The 25,605-nt window shown below is 42.1% G+C and overlaps 1 protein-coding gene across 5 annotated transcripts in view; it reads left to right on the forward strand.

The window, feature by feature from the left end:
• The window catches only part of LOC139765235 (protogenin A-like), a 140,580-nt gene that overhangs the window by 6,570 nt on the left and 108,405 nt on the right, over positions 1-25,605 (forward strand). The window contains exon 1 of one of the 5 annotated variants that reach the window (XM_071692575.1): positions 1-68. This exon is cut by the window's left edge and continues 386 nt beyond it. The exons of 3 other annotated variants lie outside the window; for them this stretch is intronic. The gene's annotated coding sequence lies outside the window, so the exon portion shown is untranslated. Of the gene's footprint in view, positions 69-7,704; positions 7,830-25,605 lie in introns of those variants that run through there. One more of the 5 variants, XM_071692573.1, reaches the window with a different exon arrangement.

Here is a 25,605-nt window from a genome sequence, read left to right on the forward strand (position 1 = left end):
TTGACAGAATACATATGGATGTCACAAGGAGAATTAGAATGACCATTTACCTACTCCAAGAACTAAAGGTACGGTAGCTTGTATATGATTCGTAACCACAGGTGATAAGAGGAGTGTGTAGTTAATTTACCTATGTTCTACTGAAAGGGGAGGGAGGTGTATTCTCGTGGGATCCCCATGGTACCCTTTGCGATCATACTGCTCAAAAGCCTCTGTATGATGTTCATGTTCATTATATATATAACTCCTTTTCGTTCATCCACCACTCTGATGTTATAAATATACTTCCTTCTTACGTCTTGCTGAACAATTGATTCTCTTGCCTCATTTTCAGGCCTTCAGTTTGTTCTGTAATTGTATCTTTCAGACGAACTGTTTACTCTTTCAGTGTCATCAAGCTAAATGGCTTAGAGTTTGTGATCAAGTCACGCGATAGTCTTCTCTCCTTCAGGGGTGAAATTAATGTCTCTAACCCTTTCCTCTGTCACTTAATTCTGGCACAGTCTTTGTTGCACTTCTCTGGACTTTCTCTATCAGTTCTATGTGCTTCTTCAAGCTCGGTGTCCAATCTTGAGATGTATATTCTAGCTTTGGGATTTGAGTAAGGGTAGGGTTTACAGGGCTCTATGGTGTAGTAGTTAGCTTTGCTGACCATGAGTCATCCACGGGCACGTACGGGTTCGAATCCCGAGAGCGGCAGGTGATATTTCGACTCTTTTATTGCTTTTCTAATGCCGGACTTTAGCTACAGACGGGTTAGGGACGATATCATCTCCCAAGTCCCTCTCATTACACAGATATTCCTGCTGCTTATTTTCCGCTTCGTGAAATATACAATGAGACCTTCTTTCGCCGTGTCCCATCCTCAGTACTTTATTTACAATAGGGTTGAATTCTATTAGTCATCTACCACACCAAATTTGGAATTAGATCCCATGGTATGATAGCCGCCTCTCGCATCTGAGATCTCTCATGACTTTGGTATCGTCCACAGTGGTGATGAAGGATTTCAATCCTTCTAGTCAGTCGTTTATATTAGATAGATAAAGAAGAACTCTTTGGTTAGAGGATAGAACCCTATTGCTGGGTACTGTTGACTTCAACCTATCTCAAGGAGGCTTTCCAACCATGAGCCCTTTGCTCTTATACACTGTGTGTGTGTGTGTGTGTGTGTGTGTGTGTGTGTGTGTGTGTGTGTGTGTGTGTGTGTGTGTGTGTGTGTTATTCCTATTTATGATAACCATCTGTATGTCACTGTGAGTAAGTTCTACAATCATGCTCCTCCGTTTCTTAACCTCGTATATATGTACCATGTCTTTGCTCCTTTGCTCGCGTGTGTGTATGTGTGTGTGTGTGTGTGTGTGTGTGTGTGTGTGTGTGTGTGTGTGTGTGTGTGTGTGTGTGTGTGTGAATCAAATATAAAATCCCCCTAGAAATCAAACACGCTAAATGCATACATTTATCATCTGAATTCCCCTTACCTATGCATTCGTTTCAACACAAGAATATGCTAAAATCCTTAACCCCCCAAACCTTCCTTAGACTTAATTCTCTTATCTAGTGTGTATCAGAACGTTTGTTGTTGGTTGGCGTGAATCTAATTCCTTCAGGAAAAAAAAAAATGCAAGTTTGAGAAGTTTAAAGTTGCCATCTTATTAAAGCCAGGTTAGCAAGTATCGTCTTAGGACATTGGGATTTTTCCTCTCCATTTGCAGCCTCTGCTGTGTTTCTTGCAGGGGGGGGAGTGAGCATAGAGACGACCTACCAGGTCGGAGGAAGAAATTCATTCCCACTGAGCCTCCATGTCGCCTCCTCGAAAGCAGCGACAACCAGAGGAGTAAGCGTGTTTGCAATAGCTTCCAAAAAAGACGTGTGGGTTATTTTCTTTTTTTTCATTTATGATTCTTGAGTCGGATGTAAGAACAGTGAGAGGTGGTGGGTAGAAAATAGATGAAATATGTAGATATGTCTTTTTCACTTGAGGGAGAAGTTTAAGAGCGAGTTTAGAGTGTTGAGGTTGGGTTCCGTGTGTGTGTAAATGAGGGATTTTTCTTCGCCTCTCTCGCCTTTCTCAGTAAATGCCAAAATAGGCTTTTGGGAAGCGAGTCAGTCGCCAGCCAGCTTCCTCCTAGCCAATCTTCTTCCCCCCCACTCGTTCCTGTTCCTCGTAGTCTCTGGTTCTTACAACACCCTCGAGTGTCGTTCTTTCTTTTTCTTCAATCGAGCTCTTGTTACCCTTGATCCACTCGCCAACTTCCTCCTCAGCCAATTTTCCCCACTCGTTCCAAGTTCTCGTATTCTCTTCCTTTCATTACAGCATCTCCTTGTGTCGTTCCACGATCTTTCAGTCCAGCTTCGGTTGGCCTTAATCCATCTCATCCAACGACATACGAAATTACTATCAATTATGGTATGGAAGGTCGAGCTAGATATGAGATGAGAGATATGTGAGTTGAAATGAGGAATGATTGAAGATAAGAAACTTAAAGCGTTTTATCTCTTAAGTGAGATTATCATGGGTGTATATAAGTGTTTTAGAGTGATAGAAAGAACGGGGTACTACAAGTTCTTAAGGCTATACTGAGAGTTAATTCATTGCGTGAGTGGGAAGTTTAATCAGACTTGAACTACTGGATCGTCTCATCATGATGCAAGAGTCTGGAACAGACCTTAGTTACTTTAGGAGACATAGTGAGCGCTATCGTGTACACGTCTGTCAGCATATGTCTGAGCCTCTTTCATCAGAGAAACTTTTAAAAGCTTTTCCAGCCTTGTATTCCAGCAGAACGAAGAAGACTCATGGAAAAAGGGGATCACTGCCTGGAAAAAAAAAATCACTGACTGGAAAACAAAAAGAAATCATTTTTTTCTCAATGTATCGTAGAAAGTTGCATGGGTAAAAAAAAATGACAAACATTTTTTTATTGTTATTTTCTTCGGTGGTGTAGTGGTTATGTATTGCTACAGGCTTTTAAGAAGACTCATGGGTTCGATTCGATTACCGGTGCATCGAAGTATGAGTTTAGCATCTCCATCAAACAAGTCATCTCTCTTAGTGGTGTGGAGATGAATGGCTACCAGTCGATTAATACTGCCCCACTCTGTATATATATATATATATATAAGTCCCAGTAGGTATCATAACTCAAGTGGTTTTAGAAGGAGTTGGTTCAGGGATCTTGGCTGTCGCTGGAATGGGATCTAATCCTCTTATAAGTTCTGTTCGTGCTTCATTATCCATCTCGAAATATGTTTCGAGACGGCAAGTCGATCGTAACTTAATCCTAAACGACCATGATTATAGACATGGTTGATCGCCGACTCGAAATTGATGATCTTCTAGACTTAAGTGATTATCAGTTACCTGTCGACTCCCTTTTTCGAGAACTGTTGGATGATTTTGTTGGCGATCGTGTCACTTATAGTTATGACGTACATTGCAATGTGCTCCACTCTACTGAAACACTTGAGAAAAGATATTCTTAAGGAAAAGCATCGCATTCTTTATATTCCTCTTCGTTTAAAACGATTCGAAAAGAAATTCTCTCCACCGAATCTGATTCGAAAGATATATATATTTCTTCTTTCAAACTTTTCGCCATTTCCCGTATTAGCGAGGTAGCGTTAAGAACAGAGGACTGGGCCTTTGAGGGAATACCCTCACCTGGCCCAATTCTCTGTTCCTTCTTTTGGAAAATTGAAAAAAAAAAACCGAGAGGGGAGGATTTCCAGCCCCCCGCTCCCTCCCCTTTTAGTCGCCTTCTACGACACGCAGGGAATACGTGGGAAGTATTCTTAATCCCCTATCCCCAGGGATAATATATATATATATATATATATATATATATATATATATATATATATATATATATATATATACATAAGCTTTGCTTTCCTGTAATGAGAATTAATATCTGCCGGGTACACATGTATGTTACAGAGATGTGAAACATAGTCAAATCATATTACTTATGTTCACTGAAATACTTTTATGACTTCGTACCAACTGGGAGTTTACATCTGGTTGGTTTACAGTCGTCTGTACTCCACCATCATACTCCTTCGAGTTTAGATTTTAAATGTCGATGTGTTTGGTTTGTTTTTTTTCCCCTTTTAACTGCAGGCCTCAGCCAGGCGTTTCCTCTCCTATTTTTATTTTTTCACTCGCCTGAGAATTAACGCATGTCCCATGATGGGCATCTTTTATCACCCATCAATAATTGAAATTATACAAGGATGTGGGGGTTTTTTTTTTTTCCCTCTCTCTCCCCGACGCTATGTTCTAAAGTCATAGAATTGTTCATCGCCGTTCCAGAGGAGGTAACGAAACCTCTGCCCTAATGCATTGAGCAAGTATTTGTTTATGCTGTTTGTGGACACACACACACACACACACACACACACACACACACACATACACATTGCCTTATACCATGTGTGTGTGTGTGTGTCTTCATACACAGAGTAGAGATGTGGTAGCCATACATAACGTAAAAAAAAAGAACTACTATCAAATTTTCTCCCTGTGACACACATAATCACTCACGTATTCCTTCTCGATTTCATGATAAGATCTCGCGGTGATCACCCATCCATCCCTCCTCCTCCTCCTCCTCCTCCTCCTCCTCCAAACCCACCCCTCCTCCTCCTCCTCCAAACCCCCTCTCTTCCTCCTCCTCCTCCAAACCCCCCCCCCCCTCTTCCTCCTCCTCCTAACACACCCCTTCATCTCTCATATTGCCTTTAAACCGAAATAAACTTGGCGATGAAATTCTATTAAGACTAAATGATTTATTCCACTCTTGGCCTCGGCGTGTGCTGAACGATTTTCCCCTGCCTCTCTCTCTCTCTCTCTCTCTCTCTCTCTCTCTCTCTCTCTCTCTCTCTCTCTCTCTCTCTCTCTCTCTCTCTCTCTCTCTCTCTTCCCCTGAGCCCCATCCCGGGGCAATTACCACCAGCAAACTATACCCTTTCCCCCCCCATTTCCAGTCGTCATTGTTCGAACTTGTTACCCTACCCTACCTACCCACTGACTGAGCGGGCCAGTCTCTTCATCCCCCCTGAACACCATCAGAATCTCCTGACGAAGGCCCAACCGCAGTAGTTTGGTGGGGGGAGCTGAGGATGTCATTGGTTGGGTATCGTTCTGTCTGAGAAATCCAGATCTGTGGATGGAGAATGGGTAAAATACTGGAAGGTGAAGTCCATCCCACACACACCCACACACACACCCACACACACCCACACACACAGGAGAACCCCATAAAGCCACTCTCTTGGTTGGAATTAATTCAAGTTGACACCATCTTTCCAGAGGGTTCATTATAAAGTCGAGGGACCAACGGATTTCAGGATGTTACAAGTGCGACCAGATGAGTTCACTGGGTCTTTAAGACGGGACCCAGGTCGAGTGTGCTTGGCCGAGAGTGTGGTGTTGAACTGTGGTTTCGGGAGGTCGAGTGTGGTGGGTTGAGAATTTGGTGTTGAATTTGTGGTTTTGGGAGATCGAGTGTGGTGGGTTGAGAATGTGGTGTTGAATTTGTGGTTTCGGGGGGTCGAGTGTGGTGGGTTGAGAATTTGGTGTTGAATTTGTGGTTTTGGAAGATCGAGTGTGGTGGGTTGAGAATTTGGTGTTGAATTTGTGGTTTTGGAAGATCGAGTGTGGTGGGTTGAGAATTTGGTGTTGAATTTGTGGTTTTGGAAGATCGAGTGTGGTTGGTTGAGAATGTGGTGTTGAATTTGTGGTTTCGGGGGGTCGAGTGTGGTGGGTTGAGAATCTGGTGTTGAATTTGTGGTTTCGGGAGGTCGAGTGTGGTTGGTTGATAGTGGTGTTGAAATTGTGGCTCTGGGGAGGTCGAGTGTGGTTGGTTGAAAGTGGTGTTGAAATTGTGGCTCTGGGGAGGTCGAGTGTGGTTGGTTGAGAATGTGGTGTTGAATTTGTGGTTTCGGGAGGTCGAGTGTGGTTGGTTGATAGCGGTGTTGAAATTGTGGCTGTGAGGGGTCGTAGAAATTGTGGTTGTGGGGGGTCGAGTGTGGTTAGTTGAGCGTGGTGTTGATATTGTGGTTGTGGGGGGTCGAGTGTGGTTGGTTGATAGTGGTGTTGAAATTGTGGTTTTGAGGGGTCGAGTGTGGTGGGTTGAGATTGTGGTGTTGGAATTGTGGTTTTGGGAGATCGAGTGTGGTGGGTTGAGAATGTGGTGTTGAAATTGTGGTTTTGGGAGATCGAGTGTGGTTGGTTGAAAGTGGTGTTGAAATTGTGGCTCTGGGGAGGTCAAGTGTGGTTGATTCAGAATGTGGTGTTGACTTGCTGTATGTTCATTAATGACAATTTTTCCTCATTCTCTAAGCACCCCCAGCTGTTTATTTTTAACAGCCCTCTCATTCATTTTGCACTCATATTCCTCATTGATTATGTAGTGCGACTCCTTAATGATGTTTGTCTCTTCCTTAACCATGCGCTCTAATTGCTTGTTAGTGACAGTTGTCTCATTCGTTATGTACTCTGACTGCCTATTGGTGTTTTCTTTTTTTCTTGCCTCTGAGCGTTTGTACGTGTTGCGTTATCTTTATTGTACATTTTCCTTTTTGTAATGAATATAATCTCAATCATCAGTTAAACATGAGAGATTATGAACGATAGGGGAGCGTTCTAGATCAGTGAATTAGTAAAACACACACACACACACACACACACACAAACCAGTGTGATCAGAAACATCTTGTTTCATTGTCTTCCGTTTCGAAACAAACTTGTATCCTTATCAGAAACTCGAATGGCCCAACTCTTTATCGTAAACAGATGTCATCAGATCTGATAAGATTATCAGTGAACGATAGACAATTCTCATCTATGAACGATAGATTCATGCAAATCGACAGAGCTGTTATGGGACCTTCCCACTCGATCGACTATCGCCAATTTTCATTCCGTCGCTAGGAAGGAAGTCCAATGGCTTCACAATTGACTACAGAATTTTAAACCTTTAATTTGTGAACGAAGATGATACATTTTTCTTGCGTTTAAGTCTAGAGAACAAACCACACTGTTCTTATATGATTTCTAAACACCAGAATATACGAAATTCTCATCTGGCATAGTAAGTGATCAAGCGAGTGGACAACTCGTTCGAAACATCAGTTCGCTGGTTTATGAGCAGAGTTCATACCTTATATTCCAATTGATTCTAAACGCAGCCTTATTCGAATGACGAAACTAAAAGTTTGTTTCAAGAAATCTTTTATTTGATAAAGAGTTCCCTCGAAATTTTATGGACACGTATGAAGGAAAGACAATTACCGACCAATCAACGAAAACAATGGCTCGATCCGAAACCGTTTCGAAAGCAGTGGTTCACTTCCCAGTTGTGTACAATGGCCAACACCATTTCAATTTACGAGATAAACTTGAAAATATAAAGAAATGGTCACTGAATTTCATTTTCAATATAGAGAGTAACGTTATCTAAGGCCGAGAATGATATTGATAGTATATTTGGACTGAATGCTGTTTCGAATGTTGTTTCGAAAGATTTACAGGCGTCTCGAAGAGGTAGTCGAGATCCCGAACACCCGAACACAACCGCCTCTCAGCGCGAAACGGGTGGTTTAATCACCAAACCATTGTTATCGGCTGTTAGACCCCACTCGCGGTAAGGAGGTCGCCCTAACTTGGCGTAGTTCATTATTTTCAGTGTTAATTCGGAGTGCATAAGAGCAGCAGGACCTCGTCTGGATCATGGGAGCATTATATAATTAGTGAGATAAGCTTTCCATTAGAAAGCTTGAAGTCGTCCCTTTCTACCAAGCTTTATCATGCTTCCTGTCTTATGGTTAGTAAGATACATTTCACAAGCCAGATGGAATATTCTATTAATCAGATTTTTTTATTATATGTTTCTAGACGTAAGAATTATTTTTTCTTCGTTTCTTTTTATGATTCGTTGATTGTTTTTAATGTTCCAGATAGTTTTCAGATTTTTTTTTTATCGAAATGGACTTCAGTCCTTTTTGTTAAGCTTTATTAGGGTTTGTGTGAAGGGTTATTAGATTTATACATCAACTTGGAATCATTTTTCATTTCAGATTCACTGAACTTTTATCATATATCTCTCTCTCTCTGGATGCTGCTGTGGAAGGTCAAGGTTTGTGTGTGTGTGTGTATGTGTATGTGTGTGTGTGTGTGTGTGTGTGTGATTATCATTTATGTCTCACTGAGAATGTTTAACACACTGCACATCATACCGTTTTCCTTATATTTGTTTTGACAGACGGAGACAGATCGTATATCAAATTTCCAAAGTATACTTCCCTGTTCATTTTGATAATCTGGGATGTTATGAGATCAATATGTCATCTTTACCTAACAGCTATATGACACAAGCAAAGTAAAAGCACAAATACGATAAAGCAAGCGATTGCCAGACATCTAAAACAAAGGAAGACAAGTTACGAGGGGATGATGCACCGAGAGCTACGTCTGTATTGACGTCTGGACGTAAAATGGCCTTTTAAGTGAATACTTTCTGGTGATTGGGTAGTTAGCCACTTAGGGATGAATGGAAGTTTATTATGATCAGGTCTGTTCCCTCCTATATTGTACCCTGGATGCCATCTTGGGTTATATAAGACATCTGAAATAAGTGGTAGAAACGATTCTGTTGACCTGTGGGGTTTTTTTTGCAGTGGATGAACGGTGACGCCTCTATACGGATCGCCCTCGTGTGGTGAGGTGAGGTGAGGTGAGGTGGTGGTGGTGAGGTGGTGGCGATGCTTTCCCTCTGTGGTACTTTACGATTGTGGTGTTGGCTGTGCGAAGTTGTCTCTTAGGATAGATGGTGTGAGGGGTCTCCGTTCACTCTCCCTCCCGTTTAAGATGCCATGATTCTCCCTCCCATTTAAGATGCCATGACTCTCCCTCCCATTTAAGATGCCATGACTCTCCCTCCCATTTAAGATGCCATGACTCTCCCTCCCATTTAAGATGCCGTGACTCTCCCTCCCATTTAAGATGCCATGACTCTCCCTCCCATTTAAGATGCCATGATTCTCCTTCCCATTTAAGATGCCATGATTCTCCTTCCCATTTGAGATGCCATGACTCTCCCTCCCAATGCACTCCATTATCCATCCTCGTTGTGTGTCTAATGTGATCTCTCAGTATTGTATTGTGCCGATAATATTAAACGTAATAACTCATATGGGATCGTAGGTAACCAACCCCCCTTTGAGACATAAGAATTTCAACTCTATCACATCTGTGTAAGAGTATATTCTTATGTTTTTCCCAAACCCTGGCCCCAGGAAAAAAAGGAATACAGACTGGAAAGAAAAGAACTGTTCTCCCTCCCACAATGTTCCCGATTTTTTTTCTCTACTCCATTAATTAAAGACTTCTGCTACACCTCCTCACTGACTCCCGTTCTTAAAGTCGTTAGTCTCCACCTCCGACTTGTATGAAAAGACCTGTTTCTGTAGCGCGAGGGCTTGTTTTTCCTTTTCTTTTTTTTTTCCACAAGCATTCCCCCAAACCCCAAGAATTCCGCGAAGCGTCCTTCGAGACTTGAGGGAAATTCGATTATGAATGAATAAAGGAATAATTATGAAGACGTATAACAGTTCCTTGAAAGAGCTCGTTTAACTTGAGCATTCAATTGTGGTTGTTATGACATTGCTGAAGGAGCTATCCAATTTTTTGCGTAAGAGAGAGAATAGGAAAGAATGGATGGTAGAGATCTTGTGGTGGAGTGGTTAACGTTACCAATCATGAGGCAAGAACGGGCCCGTCCAGGTTTATGCCTAGATGGGTTCGAATCCTGGGTGGGGGCAATCAGACTGCAGTCCACCTAGCTGTTTATCCTTCCTCTCTGGATGACTCGATAAACTGGCTACTTGGATTATATATATAATCCCTGGGGATAGGGGAGAAAGAATACATCCCACGTATGCCCTGCGTGTCGTAGAAGGCGACTAAAAGGGAAGGGAGCTGGGGGCTGGAAATCCTCCCCTCTCGTTTTTTTTTTTTTTTTTTCAAAAGAAGGAACAGAGAAGGGGGCCAGGTGAGGCTATTCCCTCAAAGGCCCAGTCTTCCGTTCTTAACGCTACCTCGCTAACGTGGAAAATGGCGAATAGTATGAAAGAAAAATATATATACATACATATGACTTTAAAGAGATGGCTATGATCAGGACGGTCACATACGCAAGTCGTTTCAATTGAAACAAAAGAGCAAATCGGGGGTTCCAGGTTTCCAGGAAGATGATGCATGTTGCTTCCAGGCTCCCTTGACCAAGCAAAGGTTGAAGAACACACCTTGATGAATTTAAGGGAATCGAGTGTCATGTTCTTTGATACTTAAGGTGAAGCAAAGTCTCTTAAAAAAAAAAAACAGTGAGGTTAATCATGCGTGAGAACTATCAAGGAAATCAGGCTTTATGCTGGAAGACTTATTGTCTCATCTCTGTCCCATTTCCCCCCATTCTCGTCGTTCTCATGTAACTCATTTTAAACATTCTTTGGGAGTCTGACTGACATTTCGTATTAGGGGGTCTTTCTCAGTTGCTTTGCGCGATAACTTTCCCTCGTATGGCATTTCACGAAATTCATCGTCTCTCTGAGTTCCACGTCTCGACTCGCAATGAAGCCTCCCGTTTAGTATTCGAAGCAATTACGGCTATGAGATTTCCCGGTCAGTTTGAGGTCTTCGTTATGAATATCCAAGTGATATTACCACTATATATCTGTCGAATTCTGAGGCTATGTAGTCTGGAGAGAACGATTGATATAATAACAACATATCGATCAGCATCAGAATGACTTTGGTAGTTATCCGAACAGACATGGGGTTCGGTAAGAATTGGTACGAGTTCAGTCCGAACCGACACTGGTTCAGTCCGAACCAAAACGGGTTCAGTTCGAACCGACACTGGTTCAGTCCGTACCGACACGGGTTCAGTCCGAACCGACACGGGTTCAGTTGCGTGACGTTAAGAGATTCAGAAATTTAAATTATGAACCTGATTCGCGGACATTAAATGTGTTTGAAGCCGATCATCAATAGATTCATCAATATCCTTTGCCTGTGGGAGTTGATATCATGATCATTATAATGCCTTTAAAGGCATAATACACGGGAGAAGGTGCTCAGGTGGTTGAAAATCGTGATTGTATCATTATAGTCTTGGACCTTGGATGAGGATGGTCATCCAAAACATTTTCTGTTGAGAGAGAAGACGGAGAGAGAGAGAGAGAGTATCTCTCGCCCTCAGGATTAAGCTGGCGTCATCTCATTACCTCATCAGAGGAAATCCAATTCAAACGAATGAACTGATGACTCAAGTCCCTCCCTAACCTATCACTTGAGGATATGAGATTATCGTGAAATTTGCACTAGTTGGTGTTCTCGAGTGAGTGTGTGTGTGTTAGGTGTGAGAAGGAAGGAGTAGAGAGTGGGTTACGGAGTTATTCGTCGATTGGTTTACGAGGGAAAGTCTCATAATTATGATATGACACGATTCATTACCACAGTAGCTAAAGAAGCTGCCTAATCTGATATTTTTTTTGTGCCTATAAGAACATGGATGAAAGTATGTCTGGACAGTGTATCGTAGCACCAGGTCTTGATTTTGGGTTCTCCTGTCTGGTCAACCCAACTGAATGAGCGAGGGGTCCAGTTGAAAGCAGCTATGATAGTACGTAGATTAAGAGTGTTGGGTTACAGTGAGAGGGAGAGGGTTACAAAAATTTGTCCACCATGAATAAAGAAAGACAAAAAAAGAGAGGAAACCAATTACAGCTTTCAAGTTTTTCAATCAGTTGCATTATGCAGACAGTGATCGCTTCTTCATAAGATTTAAGACCTAACAAACCAATGGCCATGATATAAAACTGAGCGGGAGATTAGGTTGGAAAGAACGTAAAGAAGTCCTTGTCTCTGCATGAGTGATGTAGTGTTGGAATAGTCTAAACATGGAAATTGTGAATACATGCAGCATACTATTGTTTCAAAGGCCGTTAGGCTCTCCCGGTCAATTTGAATCTTCACTATGCAAATCCAGAGACCTTACCATCGTACATCTATCGAACACGGAAGCTCTGTTGCAGTTCGCGAGGGAGCTATTGGTATCATAACACAGTGTCAAACTCTGGTATCAGGAGCACTAATTACTCCTACACACATCCCTCTTAATGATTTCCAGGTTTGAACTGTTTAAAACGCTACAGAATTTGTCCTATACGCCTCAATGTATGTGGATGTGTGAGTGCTTTTCATGAGGATCAAGTCGTACATACGATGGATTAAACTCGAAGACAACAGTGTGTATGAGCGATTGATATGGAGGTTCATAAAGGCATAGTTTTATCTTTGACATCAATGGCTCTCGCTGCAGACCCAAGTTCTTATCAATAATCAGTTGATGTTATCTACGTGCATGATGTTATCTTTCCTACGTTGGAGGCCCCAGCCATGGACTAGAATCCACACTAAGTCCAGGACTTTACTGAAATATAAAAAGGAATGCGAAAGGGACGAAGAAAAGATGAGGGGGAGAATTTACGAATTTTGGAGGAAGTGAAAAGCCTGTCTTTTATGTATAATGAGTTAAAGTGACATGGATTGACGACTCACAAGAAGTCTCTGAAGGTGTGAATAGTTTAAGAGTCTGGTGAAGGAATTATCAAGGGTGCCCAGCAAGCATTTTTATGTTCAGTGCTTCGTGACGTTAAAGGATGTGAATCCATTCCCAAAGATAGACATTTATTCCCTTCTGTCATATTTCGTATGAATACCTTTACAATCTGAGTAATTATGAGCACAAATAATTCTCAAAGAAACATGATGACGTGATTCAGGCTAATATCAACTGGTCAACATTTCTTTCAAAAGATATTCCCTCAGTCAGCCAGAGTTAAACTGGAATATTTTAGTGTCTCCAGAATCGAATAGAAAAGTGAAGAGTTTTTCCTTTTCTTTCGTTCAAAAATCCCACATGCCAGTGAACTCAAAATATTTTCTCCCTCTTCCATGTAAAAACACATTTTGAGTATGCTAATTCGCTCTGGGTGGGCTCATTCATCATTCTCTACGTTAAGAAACTCTCTTTCAGTATTCTTTCGCACCGTTTCCAAGCTTTCAGCTTTCTCTTTCACACATTTTACACTTTCTTTACGTTCTCTCGCACGCCGCACTTTCGATGCTCTCTCGCACACTCCATACTTTCAACATTCTTTCGCACCCTTCACGCTTTCAACAGTCACACACTCCACCCTTTCAGTCTTCTTTCGCACACTCCAAATCTTTCAACAATATCTCTCACACCCGACACTTTCTTAATCATTTCGCACATCCCATACATATGAGCTCCCTCTTGCACACTCCAAACCTCCAGCATTCTTTCGCACACACCCCACCTTCCAACATTTTCTCACACATTCCCCATCTTCATCATCACCCCCTCCCCACCCCTTTCGCGCACACTCCCCATTTTTAACACCCTTTTCTCTCATTCACCATCTATCCCTCATTTTTCCTCGCCATGTTCGCAAAGTTTCGTCCTCCATGCCACATCCAAGATTGTCTGACTGCATCTCGCCTGCTCTACACACCAGCCATTACCATATTGCAAGACGCAGTAAGTTTGGGTTGAGGTTAGAACAACTCCGTTGCCCTACTGGTGCCTAAGGCGCTTGCTACCTCCCCTGCTTTAAGAGTATCCTATACTCACACTCCCTCATACGTCATACTTACCTGACACACACACTTTTTCCCAACGTCGCACTTCCCGTTTTTTCTCATCCCCTTTTTGTGAAAGGTATCGCCAGTGAGATCTGATTACCTTCAATGATTCCCCCGCTGACGAGGGCGCGTCTCGACTCAGTGTGAACCCGTCTCGTTCTGACCCTCCCGCTCAACTATCGCTCAGGTCTTGTCCATTTTCAAGTCTTCAGTATGCAAATTGAACGACCTCTACACGTATTTATCTATCGGGTCCTATAGGTTGGGGGGTAAGATCTCAAGAGCGGTACAAACAGTCACGAAGAATTAGTCTAGAAGCTTCGGAGGGACTGAGTTGCTGCTTGAAGCTGCTTCGAACGTAGTCTGGTACGACTCAAGGTTACGGAGCAGCTATGACGTCCCAGAAGTCCCAGAGCAGATGACATGCGTTGGTATCGAATGCGTCATGGATTTAATGAGGGGGGATGATGGGTGGGGGGGGGAGTCGAGTTGATTCAGGGGGTCTCAAAAGCAGGGTCAAGGATTAGGGTCTGGACTATCGTGAAAGGATTTTGCTCTAAGTGTTTTGTCAGCGATCGCGATTCAGGGTTTTGGGGGTCGAGATCTGTGGTCTAGAATAGCGGTCGAGGTCTAGTTCTAAGGCTGTGTTGAAAGACCTATGGTCTAGAGTCATTGACGAGGGCCGTGGTTTGTGCCCTCAAGACCAGTGAGCAACAACGGTGGGGTCAAGAACCTTCGTCAGGAGTCATTATGTAAGGCTAAAGTTATGTTTATCGAGTCTTATTAACAAACTTAGACCTTTCCATCTAAGCCTTACTTCTATATATATACATATATATGTGTGTGTGTGTGTGTGTGTGTATTGAATCATAAACCGCTGAAAAACAGACTGTATATATGAAGTCTTACGTCCTCGAGTATTCATCAAGTGGATCGCAAACTCTTAAGTCAAGACTGAGGTCAGCGTTATTGACACCTCGACTTGGACCCCTCTCTACCCCGGGCCATCGTAATATAAGAAGCCACCAGGATGGTCCTGTTCCTTTAAGAGCTCACTCCTCCCTCGCCTCAATAACTTGTGTCGTTGGAGTTGTCGCTTGGGGAATCACCTAACACCTATCTGTTACGGATGGAGGTCGTCATATTCCTCCCTCTCAGAGAGAGAGAGAGAGAGAGAGAGAGAGAGAGAGAGAGAGAGAGAGAGAGAGAGAGAGATCCTTTCTCTCTCTTGTCTGTCTCAATTCTCTTAACCTGTATCCAATTCTCCTTTCTTTTGTTTCTGTTGCAGTGTTGGCTAGTCTGATCTTTTATGCACGTCACGACTTCCTCCTCCTCCTCCAGATCTGTGATAGAACACACCCGCGCTCAAGTCCTTTTATTTTTTTTTTTTTGTGTGTGTGTGTGTGGAAAGGAAGTAGACGATATTGGGTCTAACACTGTGCAAGGTGTCGTGGCCCCCACAAGCGGAGGACGCGTTTACCTACAGAGAATAAGTTTGGAGTTGGTCAGTGTCGACGTATTGCCGGAATATCATAGTCTGGTCACAGTGTCTATGAATTCTGAGACAAGTGACATACTGAAGGAGTTATGAAGCTTTGAATGCTTCTTCCCTTGAGTTCCCTTCTTCCGTTATGGCTCGACTTTCGATTGTATTTTTCTATGTGTCTTTTCCAGACGGGAAATCTAAATGGAAATCATTTTCCCCGTGATTTTCAAGGGTCGAAACACCAAGGCTATGATGAGGTGCAATATCGACTACGCAAAATAGGCATATACAATGGGCCATAGCCCCTGAAAAAACAGCACATCCAACGCTACAGTGAATATGAAATTCACACACCTTAAATGAACGAAGTATTTCGACGAGAAATCTAAACGTGCATCGCTTGTTCTCATTAATCATTGATGATATTCTGGCCAATCAAAGGCAAGGTAGTGTAAACGGTGGCTGTCAGTCACCGGCCTTCCTATCACTTTCCCTCCACTGGTTCCTGTCCTCCTACTCTCCATTTTCTTTTAATATCTTCCCGTGTCTTCTCTCTCATTTTAGGCTCGCTTTGGACGCCTTCTATTCATCCCAGTAGTGTAGGGCGTCCTGCTAGAAATCTTCCTTTGGCTGTATTTGATAAGCGACGTATCATTTAGTAGATAAGAATATGTAAGGTACGATATATATATATATATATATATATATATATATATATATATATATATATATATATATATATATATATATGTATATATATATATATATATATAGCGAGGTAGCGCTACGAAAAGACAACAAAGGCCCCATTCGTTCACACTCAGTCTCTAGCTGTCACGCAATAATGCCCGAAACCACAGCTCCCTTTCCACATCCAGGCCCCACAGAACCGCTGTAGTCCAGGCGACTTGTAACAACATCACTCGGAGAAATCTGGAAGTTGATATTATTGTGTTCACGAGACCCATCCATGACCATGATAAAGGTTTCTCTAAGTAATCCTAGATAAAAATAAATCTAATTCTTTTGATAAAAGTTTCGTAAACTGGAATGAAAGTTCATGAACAGTGGATACATTGATGCCATAATTGTACATAGGTGACGTGGGTAGTTTATATATATAAATAGGAATTACGTTTAATGTCATTATATTGCGTTAACTTCCCCATTCTTCGTTTTTTTTCGTTATAAATGCTAACGCCCTCGTTTTCCCCTGCACGGGACGCCCACACCAGCGAGTTGGTGCCTTTAAGTCATACGAGCTTATCATGAGAACGAACGGCTTCCAGAAACGCTATATTCGAGGCTGGTATATTGTTCTTCCCTCTAAGTCGTTATAGGATCATTGTAAGTTGATATATCATCCAGTGTTGCTTAACTGGTTAAATGATGATGTGGCAATAGAAGTACGTTCTTATTTCTGGTATTCTTTTAAGATTCAGTCTCTGCTCAATCTCGCTGGCGCCACATTTTATGAGCAAATGAAAATTGGCTTAGGCTAGGAGAGTCGCGTAGACTTTATGAGAATCTATTTCCGCCACAGCTTAAAAGACTTTCTCCTTTTTTTTATGCAATAGACGATCATGCGAAGCTCAAGACGGTCTGTAGAAACGGTGGTGAGTTTTCGAAAGTGGCGAGTGGAAGGAAGTGGTGGTTAAATGTGGAGGTCCTTTGAGAGTGGATGGTGAAGGACTTGAGGACGAAAAATATACACATTGGTTGTTCACTGAACTCGATCGAAGATGCGTTGTCCTTTGCCCTGATCTTTCATAGGTGTTTCGTGGACATCTTTCAGTAAAGGTGTACTTTGAAGCATAGATTAGGGATAGGTAGGTCCAGAATGACGATGGTGTGTGATAGTTGAGGAAGGGAAGGCATGGTTCGACAAGATGCTGTAGACACCTTTCTCTTGACCTCCTTCCTCTTTCTCTTATACATCTCCCAGTCATCTCCACTCTTTCCCTGCAGAACTCGTCCAAAGGCTTCTCTCTTAGTGGAGGTTGAAGGAGGCAAGCAAGTGGAGGCTTGGTAGGGGAAGGTAGTGAGGGAGGAGGTGAGTGAAGAGCAAGGAAGTGGAGGCTTGGTAGGGGAAGGTAGTGAGGGAGGAGGTGAGTGAAGAGCAAGGAAGTGGAGGCTTGGTAGGGGAAGGTAGTGTGGGAGGAGGTGAGTGAAGAAGAGCTGGAGGTGGGTGTTGGAGGACGTGTGGTGGTGGTGGGGGAGAACAGTGATGGAGAAGTGCAAGAAGTGGGGGCTCAGACCATCCGTGAGTTATCAGTTGAATGAGAACGATTATTCTCGACGAATTTCGGGATACAGACGGTCGTTTACGCTCGTGACACTACAGTTCGGCGCCTCAAGATACGACGTTCGAAGGAGAGAGAGAGAGAGAGAGAGGGAGAGAGAGAGAGAAAGAGAGAGAGAGAGAGAGAGAGAGAGAGAGAGAGAGAGAGAGAGAGAGAGAGAGAGAGAGAGAGACCAAATGGTGGTGGTGGCCTTTAAGACACTTCTATCTACCTTCCCGCAGTTGCCAGATATCAGTGTCACATCACAGGAATTTATGGCCAAAATTTTAGCCTCGGTGTCTTCAGCTCAGACTCCTTCTGGTTGGCTGGGAAGGGGGATCGAGGATTATACTCGAGTAAATGAAAACTCGTTTTGTGTGGGAGCAGGAGGAGGAGGAGGAAGAGGAAGGAAGAAGTCGTGCCTTGTATCAATACCACATTTGTGACAGACCTTAAAAGATATCAATGGGTTCTGATACTTTATCACATCCCTTCGTTTGGTGGGTGACCTTAAAGTATAAGAGCATTAGATAAGGATTCTTTTATCTACACTGAACATTTACCTTTATTCTTTTCTGCCACTTCGAAAATTATCATTATTGTACCACTGGAAGTTAAAATTATTGTACCATTGGAAGTTAGAATTATTGTACCACTGGAAGATATCATTGTTGTACCACTGGAAGTTATCATTGTTGTACCACTGGAAGTTATCATTATTGTACCACTGGAAGTTATCATTTTTCTACCACTCATTATTCAGCTCGACTTTGCTATAATCTCAATACGTTCTTTTATCTCTAGGTTCTCATATATGATGACTCTTAGATCCTTTTGGAACTTGCTTCAATTTCTAGCGCTTTCTTTCTTTCCTTCTTATTGCAGTTCTGTGCAATGGTATCCATGTATTGTTAATTGTCCTATCACACAGTCCTCAAATTTATGCTCATTGGGTTCGGACATGATCACCTCTGCTCATTTGTTGGCCATAAAAAAGGCATAGTTAGATCTCGCTTTTAATCATATTCCAATCCTATGATTTGGTTAGTATAGAGTCATCAACAGAGGATCTGACTCTACTACGTGTTCTTTAAAGTTTTCAATCGACGCCTGACTTTGTTACTATCGGGAGAATGGAGTATAAGGTATAATTTTTTTTTTCTTAGCGGGATCTCCGGTCGAATGCCTTCGTCAGACACGGTCCTTTTTTCCGAGGCACTTGGAGAGAGAGAGAGAGAGAGAGAGAGAGAGAGAGAGAGAGAGAGAGAGAGAGAGAGAGACATAAACACATTTATCTAAGTCTTCTGCTCTATAACTCCCAAAAGAGTAACGAAGTGAGAAAATCAAGAGGAGAGTTTTTGGCAAGGTCTCAGATATCCCCGGGAAGGTAGAGAGAGAGAGAGAGAGAGAGAGAGAGAGAGAGAGAGAGAGAGAGAGAGAGAGAGAGAGAGGAGAACCTTTTAATTTCTTGTAGGTTCCTGGTTATCGTTTTCAATACTTCACGCTCATCCAGGCTCGTGTCTGGCCGTTTTGATGGCTCATGACCAGCGCCAGTCGTCTACTGTCCCATGTGTCACGTCTGATTCGTTTCACACTCCAGTCTGATTCACTTTCGAATCATGTCTATCAATATTGGGTCAATGTCTTGCTCACGTCTGGGTCATTGTCGCTACCTGTCTGGCGTATACTTAATCCCTTGTCTCCCTTGTCCACACGATACGCGAGGCATTTATCTGTCTCTCTGTCTGTCGATACGCGAGTTATTTATCTCTCTTTCTGTCTGTCGATACGCTAGTCATTTATCTGTCTGTGTGTGTCCTCCATGATGGCATACATGAAGGACATTCGTAGCCAGGGAAGTGTATGTAGACGAGAGGTCATGGAAAACACACGCACACACACACACACACACACACACACACACACACACACACACACACACACACACACACACACAGGATTTAAAGTGATGATGCTAAGCACTGAAATGGCTGGATTTTCGTTCGCTAGTATATTTTGAAATACGGAGATAACTCAAGTTTCCCTCGCTGGTTTATTGAGTCAAGATAAAAGAAGAAATAAGCTTTGGATTCCTTATGTGCATCACAGGTTTTGGTGAAACTCTGAGTATGAAATGTTCGGCCGACGTTCAATTAGGTTTAAGACTCGTACATAAGACTGAAATCTAATTACGATGGACCAGAATCTGTTTATATGGAGCGATATATACACACACACCTACACCATAGAGCTATGGCTCTTTACTTTCCTTTTGCAGAATCGTCTATTGTTTACCCATTTCACCTTTTCCCTGTCCAATTATCAGTAATTTGTAGACAAAGTCGTTTTACTTGTTAAGGGTCGAGATAAAGTTCCTCCCTCGATTTAACACTTCCCTCGCGCATTAGTAGCAGTAAAAACTCTCATTAAAGATGTTATTATTTTTTTTCCTCATAGTCAAGTAGGGTTCTGATGGTACGTTATTTGTAGTTTTATTTTCTGGACGCAAAAAATCACTGTCGTACATTAATGTGTGTGTGTGTGTTGGGTTCTGATGGTACGTTATTTGCAGTATTACTTTCTGGACGCAAAAAAAATTCAATATCGTGCATTAATGTGTGTGTGTGTGTGTTGGGGTTCGGAGAGGAAAAAAAGGAAAGTTATATGATAGCATTTACGAAGTGGTAAGATCCCCTGGATAGCAAACTTAAGCTTACATGACACTCATTCTTCAGCTTCATATCAGCTTTTTTTTTAACTTTTCATATCCTTTGCTGTATAGGAGAAGGTGCGGGGATGGAGCGTTCCCTACTCGCCAAGAATATTGATGAAAGGTCAATAATATAATGAGATTAAAAGCCCTTAGTGAGATGAAGTATCTACTGATGTGTCACGTGTCTTTTTTGGGTGTGGCTATGAAAATTTTGTGTGCTTTGTTCTTCATAGGTAGTATGATTCGTTTCGTATATATGATCGCTCTTGAGAGATAGGACATCAAGGACGTGTCTGGAATAAAGACGAGGCTGGAATAAGCGGCAATGAAATTGGCTAAAGTCAGTGATGGCCTTTGGGATATCAAGTTAATATAGAACGCACGAAGGAAGGAAGGAAGGAAGGCATCCACCCACAGCCGAGCCCACACAGCCTAGCTAATTCTAACTCCTTTTCTTCGTTGATAATGGAAGGGATAATGCTAGGAAATGTACCTCCTTTACCTAGTGGTTTGAATTCCTCTCTCGAGGGGCAAGTATTTTCCAGCTTCAGTGTCGTAAAAACCATCCATACATTTCGAGGAGGTTTATCATTCGAGGAGATAGAATTGATGGTCCTGCATTCTGATTCTGTGCTCAAATCAGGAACTGGAACGGGAGAACATACCTAGGTCGCTGCTGAGGTTATTTCCTCCTTCACCCATCTGTGAGGCTGCACAAATCTTACCTCGGCAATGGGGGGGGAATTTACATATATTCCACAGACGAGACATTATGATCAGCTTTGACGAATTGAATAAAACGGGGGGGTGGGGGCGTGGGGAGGGAGAGAATGGAATGTTGCTCCGCACAAAGATCCTACATGATTTGAGGAAAATTTAGTTCATTCTCGTTTTCTTACGAATCGGCGAAATCCCGTCTCGTCATAACCCCACAAGCAATGCAGTGGTGGTTAAATGATGGCAGGAAGCGGTGAAGGAGCGTGGTGCATTGTGTCGTTCACTCAAGGGCTCACACTCCTTCCTGGAATGGTCCTGACAACGTATCTTCCTCCGCTCGCGATGAAGTCAAACACTTTTTATCCTAGAAGTCGTAGTCACTGTCTTCCTGGATGTGTTTATTCACCTGCTTAACTCCCTTCTTTCGCTCCCTTGGTCGTTGATCATAGGTATGATGCGTTCAAAGCACGAACGTAATAAACTCCCTCTCCCGAAACCTGGATGCTTTCCAGCTCACGTCAATCTTAGGCGCACAAACCTGGATGCGTTCCAGCTCACGTCAATCCTAGCGTGCGCCATCCAGTACCATCATCCAACCTAGCATCTGCCAACGCCATTCCAGCCGAGAAAATAATCGCTGGAACATCTGGACGTGTCGATCTAAACTCGATTTTATGTGGCTGCTGCATCCAATATACTTACGAGTAATCTGACTTTATCTTCTCCGGGTTCAGATGTATTGGAGAAATAACTCAATATCAACCTCGTACATCTCCACCATTAAGACTTCCTCTGGTATTATTCCCTTTGGGTTTTAAATGCCAGGTGGCCGGCCCCAGACATGATCGATGGTTTCCAGAACAGCTTGAAGTATCTTTATACACACACACACACACACACACACACACACACACACACACACACACACACACAAATATGAGTCTACGGGGAAATGAGACACAATAAGTTTCCAAGTGCACTTTTCGTGTGATAATCACTTCATCACATCACATCATCAAGGGATCGGGGAGAAATAGTACATTCCAGGAATTCCCTTCGTGTCATGGAGGGCGACAAAAAAGATACGGAGGCAGGGAGGGCACTGCTTTGATACCCTCTCTACCTTTTCTTTTAATTCTTAAGATTTGGAATTAAAGGAGCTAATATTCGAATGACAAATGTGTTAGTTTGAGTGTACGTGTTGAGTTGTTTGGTTGGGAGGGTGGTAGAATGACATGGGTGATGGTTTGCACAGAACATCAGACTGAGGAAGAGCAATGTGGCTTTAGGAGTGGCATAGGATGTGTGGATCAGATGTTTGCTTGGAGGAATTTCGCGTGAGAATTAAAGGCAGAGGACCTGTGTGTGGCACTCATTAATCTGGAGGAGGCATATGAGTGGGGTCCATAAAGATGCTCTGTGAGAGGTGTTTTAGAAGACAGGGAGTGATGTGCTGTCAGTAGACTTCACTAAGGCATTTGAAAGAGGTCTGTGGAATCCACGGTTACGGTCTGTTCTTTGGGGTCTGGTTGTGGATAGAGGCTCTTGTTCCTGTACCTTATAACGTGACAGCAAGAGAATGGATGTGAGCGAATGTGGCCATTATACGTCTGTTCCTGACACTGATAGCATCTGCAGCAGCTTGAACAACAACCGCATTGGCATTAAAAGCGTCAGTTGTTTGCTGGGTTTTGTGCAATGCTTGACAGATGAAGAGAAATTCCACACAAAAGACGTATATAACATTATATATATATATATATATATATATATATATATATATATATATATATATATATATATATATATATATATATATACATATATATATATATATATATGTATATATATATATATATATATATATATATATATATATATATATATATATATATATATATATATATATATATATATTGTTTTTTAAGATGAGATATACAACAGGGAAGATCTACATTGTCTTCATAGCCAGTGATCAAATTCTCAGAAAGGCAGGTCGTAACACGAGAGAAACACAGAGAACCGCAGATAGATAAATACACAGATAAACAGACAGAGGGACAATTAGACAGACAGAGACCGACAGAGACTTACAGACAGCGAGATAGACCCAGGATTCCCTCTGAAGCTGATCCTGTCTACGCGTGTGTAAAGCAATAACCTAAGGTGAGGAGGAACGAGAACACGATCACAATGCTCCCGAGTGCAGTAAGTCTATCAGCTCTGCGGAGGGCGGCCTGGAAGGGTGGAGGAGTGTGTCCCCTGCCGGCTGTACTGGAAGACGGACAAAGACCTGGAACCAGAGAGAGCGAGCAAGGATCCATGTTGAGGTTACCTCCAGCGTTTAACTGTACTACGTAGCGTAGCACAAAGGTGTAGTGTAGCACAAAGGAGTATCAACCAGTTGGATGATCATAGATTATTGTAATAATTTGAGTATCTATCGTCCTAAGAAATCCAGGAAATTATATAGAGTCAGTCGTAATGGAATAGCACATCTATATAACTCTGGAAACGCAACGTCAGTTCCAGTAAAGAACTTTGTAGTGTGCTCTTGTCAAGGAGTCAACTTATTGAGGAATTAAGTTCTGGTGGGGCAAACCTCTGAAAGAGTGAACTCCTTGGAGGGTTAACATCTGGAGGGGGTAAACCTCCAAAGACTGATTCACTTGTAGGGTTAGATTCTGGAGGGTTAAAAAAAAGAACTCTGGAAGAGTGAACTCCTTGGAGGGTTAACATCTGGAGGGGGTAAACCTCCAAAGACTGATTCACTTGTTGGGTTAGATTCTGGAGGGTTAAAAAAAAAGAACTCTGGAAGAGTGAACTCCTTGGAGGGTTATCAGGCGGCTACGTTTAGCATGGGAGATGGAAAATGGGTTACGATTAGCTAAGGGGTTGTGATCTGAATACCTCAGAGAGAACGATCATGATGTGCCTGTAATTTGTATGACAGTCACAGTGTAGGTCAGATTCGCGGGGTAGTTGTGATGTGGGTTAGTTACGATGTGAATTCTATCATAGTTATGATGTAAGATACATCAGCAACATAGTTATGATATGAATTCTATCATAGTTATTATGTGAAATATATCAGGAGCATAGTTATGCGGTGAATTCTATGATATGCATAGTTATGATGTGAGTTCATAGTTATTATATGAAATATATCAGGAGCATAGTTATGATATGAATGCTATCATCTGCATAGTTATGATGTGCATTCTTTCATAGCTATCACGTGAAGTATATAAGCAGAACAGTTATGATGTGAGTTCATAGGTATTATGTGAAATATATCAGCAGCATAGTTATGATATGAATTCTTTTATAGCTATCACGTGAAGTATATAAGCAGAACAGTTATGATGTGAATTCTATCATTAGCATAGTTATGATGTGAATCCTATCATCAGAATAGTTATGATGTGAATTCTATCATTAGTATAGTTATGATGTGAATCCTATTGGAAGGATAGTCGTAATGTGGCTACATCTGATAGAATAGTAATTACCTTTACCCAGCTACATTACATTACAGTGTAAATGCACAAAAAGTTTACATTCATATAACTAGTGAATTATATTCAAGACAGTACATTTAGGCATGATCCCTCATTAGGATGGTTCTTGTAGAGGCTTACCTTCTCTATTTTAAAGAAAAAGTTTTAAATAGTTGGATTAAGGGATATCCCTATCTAGAGAGAAAAAAAATGCTTTTTCTCCCCAAACTTTTTTCCCTCACGTAGTTGGTGTTTATTGTGTGTTAGGATGGTGAGTGGTGAGTGTTGTTTGAAGTGGTGGTCGAGTGTTGAGTGACGAGGGAGTGGAGAGGTTATTGACTAGTGGGGTGTCAGGTAGGTGTTGATTGGTGACCCGGGTAGTTGTTGACTGTTGAGTGAGGTGAGTTTCGAATGAATGCTGTTGCTGTCTGGTGGCTGGAATAGTTGTTGACTGGTAGATAGATTGGTTGTTCATTGGTAGCTTATATGGTTGATATCTGGTAAATAGGGTGGTTATTGATTGGTTGTTAGGATGGTTGTTGTGGGTGGGTACTGAAGGGTAGTTAGAATGGTTGTTGATTGGTTGTTGGCATGATTGTTTGGATGGTTGTTGACTGGTGGCTGGAGTGTGGATGGTGACTGGGATGGTAATTGACTGATGACTGCAGTAGTTTTTGAATGGTAGTTGATATGGTTGCTATTGACTGGTAGTTGTGATAGTCATCAAGTGATTAGCTGGGTTGATTGTGGAATGACAATCGAGGTGCTTGCTGACTTGAATTGGGCATGATGGTTGATGGGTAGTTGAATCAGTTGTTCACACGTAGTTCGAATGGTTGTTTAATGGTAGCTGACGTTCGCACTGACGACGAAGATGAGTGACTGGGAAAGGAAAAAAAAAAAAAAAACAAAGAGGAAAGATTCGTAAAGAAGAGAATACATAGAAAACCCAAAGTCACAAATCTATATCATACTGATGATTTCACCATCTTACCTTTCCTAGAATCATGCAAATTTCAGGATCATAATGGGATATACAAAGGTACACTTGATGCTGATAAGTCTTGACAAGTCACGTCATGAACAAATGCTGGTGAATTCAGAGCAGAGGACTTGCAACTCACTTCACATCCTGCCCAGATGATCTTCACATGTCTCACTTGTATATTCGCCAC

Source organism: Panulirus ornatus, chromosome 53 (genome assembly GCF_036320965.1).
Source record: "Panulirus ornatus isolate Po-2019 chromosome 53, ASM3632096v1, whole genome shotgun sequence".
Taxonomy (NCBI): Eukaryota; Metazoa; Arthropoda; class Malacostraca; order Decapoda; family Palinuridae; genus Panulirus; species Panulirus ornatus.